Source organism: Colobus angolensis, unplaced genomic scaffold (assembly GCF_000951035.1).
Source record: "Colobus angolensis palliatus isolate OR3802 unplaced genomic scaffold, Cang.pa_1.0 Scaffold629, whole genome shotgun sequence".
Lineage (NCBI taxonomy): Eukaryota > Metazoa > Chordata > Mammalia > Primates > Cercopithecidae > Colobus > Colobus angolensis.
The window spans coordinates 107,521-111,170 of NW_012119921.1; positions in this window are offsets into that span (position 1 = coordinate 107,521).

Genomic DNA, 3,650 nt, shown 5'->3' on the forward strand with positions numbered 1-3,650 from the left:
GACTGACCTTCTTCCTCTCTCTTCCACATTTGAGGACCCTTGTGATTCCACTGGGCCAACCTGAGTCATCAAGTCTACCCTCCTTATCTGGGGTCAGCTAGTTGGCAACCTTAATCCTACCTGCAACCTTGATTTCCCCTTTGTTATATAAACCACTATAGTCACAGATTCCAGCAATTGTGACAGGGACATCTCTGAGGGGCCATTATTTTGCCACCACAGATGTTAATTAATATTACACAAAAAAAAAGGAATGGAGTTTTCTGTTAAACAGTTTTATTTCCAAAGGGACATACAGCTGTTGATACATGAAGGTACTTTCCAGAAGAGGAATCTTATATTCAGAGTTCTCCAAAGTGATGTCACCACAGAACCTCCTTCCACAGAGTTGCTCCCAGGCCCAACGGTTGGGAGGAACACACTTTGGGAAACACTGTGACAAAGCCAGAGTGCCCCAGGTTTTCAGCAAGGCACTTACAAGGTTCCCTCATGATAGCTGTGTGTGTGACAAGGAGAAACGCACTGGATGACCTTATTATTAAGTGGACTTTTGACTATTCGAGAGCCAATAAACAGAACGATGGCAACCTGGGAGCAGAGTCTACAGTGGGTGCCATCGGGCGTCCTCCTTGTCCAAGGGATGAATGACGACTTTCTCATTCACTTAAGTATTTGCAGTTAGTGCCAACAGTAGGCCATCAATACTCTGGGTAACTAGGATCTTGACAAGCTTGGGAGACCATGGGAGTGCTCTGGGCCCGCAGCACCACTGAGCATAGTGTAACTCACCCACCTCTAAAGCCTTTGCCCTTAGATGGTGTCCTGCCACGCGGCTCTTTTGGGAAGAGTTTGACACGCGCTCGGCTCATGTAGGGTGGTTAGTTGGGTGGGTCGCTCCCCCCTCTGAAGGCTCAAGCCCTGCAGAGGAACCTAAATCTTTCATGCTTTTACAGCTTTGTACTTAGGAGGAAAAAATGCTAGAAGATGAGCTAACCTGGTACTTTAGAATCGTTTCAGTTGTAACTGGGATCTTTCTCCAAGCCCAAAATGTGAGTGTTCCCATTTCCCAGTCCCAGAAGCCCCAGTAGTGGACTGCACGCTTTCTGCCCAAATGACAAGCTCCCATCGACTGAGCGGCATCATCATTTAACCTGTGTTTAAAAGCAGAGTCTTTGCCAGGCATTCCAGGACACTGGAAGACTGAGATGAGCAACGCACACTTCCTACCTGGAGTGCACTGCAGTCTCGGGGTCACTGGTGACCCAGGCCCTCACAGGCTCCTCCCACCCACCGGGCAGCAACCGTGCCAGCCTCAGCTGGGAATCGAGGGTGTGCCCATCATGGCTGCCCACTCTTCTTGCAGCTGAGAGGAGTCAAGTGACTTAGTTCTGGTCTCCCAGGAAAGTGGTTTCTTCCACACAAGACAGGCTCGCAAGGCGGCTTGTGCTCCTCCTCCTTCCTGGTGGAGTGCAGCCATCTGTGGCGTGAAAGGGCCAGTCTCAAAGAGAAGATGGCTTCCAGCTGCTTCCTGCCAAGCAGGAAGAGGGAAACACACAAGGTGCTGGTGGCTTTGGGCAGCTGAACACACCCAGGGATGTCAGCTTCCAGCTTCCTTGTTTAGGGAGACTGAGTGGCTGGGGGAGCGACACAGACCTGCAGGGGTTTAGGGGCTACAGCCAGTACGCCCTGGCTGCGGTCTCCCTTCGGATCCACCCCCACCCTGGCCATCTGCCTGAAACCCAGGAGGTTGGCTGGGGAGCCGATGAGAAGCTACTCTGGGGTAGGAGACAGGGGGTCACTTGCACTCTGTCCTCAGGGTTCCCGTGCAGTCCCTGCCCTTCTGGCCCGGGGGGGGAGTGTGCTGTAGCCTCGGGCGCTGACCTGCAGCCTGTCACCTGCGCCAACGCCCCTTAACGCCCTCCTCCTCATCCCCATTTTCCGGTGCCCACCAGTCTCCTGGTGCTGACGGACTACTCAGTGTAGCTCCCCAGAGCTGCTCTGCGGACTGCACCGGTGGAGGGGCCCATACTTTCTGAATAGCCGCTTGGATCTACTGAATACTCAAGCACTGCCCTGTTTTCATAGTGATGGCCCAGTTACATCATAGGACATATGTCCTGTGTCATAGGACAGCGGTGACAGCAGCAGGCGGCCTTGGGGCGGGGCTGGGCGGGGCCAGAGGGACTAGCAGCCCCGCGGGGCCCGGGCCCCTCCCGCAGCCCCAGAGCCTAGTGCGGCGCCGCTGTCCGGGGGCGGCCTGCTGGCTCCTGCTGGCTCGCTGCCAGCCTGTATCCGTTTCTACACGGCTCCTCTCCCAGACCCTTCCGTGGCTTATTTCGTGTCCATTCTAGGGACGTTCTAACGTTTCCGTTCGCCGGGGGTCTGGACTGCGCATCGGCCCTGGGCAAGCCTCCCCGAGCGCCGCGTCCGCCCTCGCCGTCCCCTACCCGGACCCCGCTCCCCCCGAGCGCCGCGTGCGCCCTCGCCGTCCCCCCACCCGGACCCCGCTCCCCCCGAGCGCCGCGTGCGCCCCGCCGTCCCCCCCACCCGGACCCCGCTCCCGCGCCGCCTCCCTCGCGCTGTGCTGACGCTTCTCTGTGTGGAGAGTGCCTCACCCATTCTTTAGATTTGGGAATGGGCTCTCGGCACCTGGAGCGCCTGCTCAGGATCCGGCCGGCACTGGGCAGAAGCCCGGACTGAAAGCCCGAGCCCTGCCTGGCGCGGCAGCACAGAAACGCCAGCGTCCCGGACTGAGCGCCGGGAGGGGCAGGCTTCGAGCAGCGCTGTCCACGGGGAAGAAGGCACAGCCCACATTTTTAGATTTTCCAGTTTTCACGTTGAAAAAGCAAAAAGACATGAGATTGATTTGTGACTCAGAGTATCAAAAATATTATCATTTAACCGATTAATAAATATGAACAATTATTTATTAGATGTTTTACTTTTTAGCACTACATTTTCAAAATCCAGTGAGAATGTTATACTCACAGCACATCTCAGCGCTGCAGCTCACGCAGGGGCGCCTCCAGCGCCAGGCTTCCTGGGCTCCCTCCTGGCTGCGTGTTGCTGGGCACATTACTTCATATGGCAAAGTCTCCATTTTTCTCATCTAGAAAATGGAGATCAAAGTATAGGTGCCAGTTTCATAGGACTGCAGTGAAGATCAAATGAAAGCGCCCAGCCAAGGATATAAGACCCATGCATGGTCTGCGGAAGCCTCATGGTCTTTAAGGTAATTTGCGTGATTTTAGGATTCTGAAAGATTTTGGAGTCAGGACAGATTGAGATTCTGGCACCGCTCTGCCACTCACCAATCACTTATTAGGCTGGTCACCTTCTCTAGCCTGGCCCTTCCATCTGCACAGCCTTTGCCCCTGGGCAGTGAGCAGTGGGTCTCCTTCCCAGCGGTGGCTCCCGCAGGTAATCCCAGCACTTTGGGAGGCCGAGGCAGATGGATCACCTGAAGTCAGGAGTTCGAGACCAGCCTGATCAATATGGTGAAACGCTGGCTTTACTAAAATACAAAAATTAGCCAGGCATGGTGGCATGTGCATATAGTCCCAGCTACTTGGGATGCTGAGGCAGGAGAATCACTTGATCCCGGGAGGCAGAGGTTTCAGTGAGCTGAGATCGTGCCACTGCACTCAAAA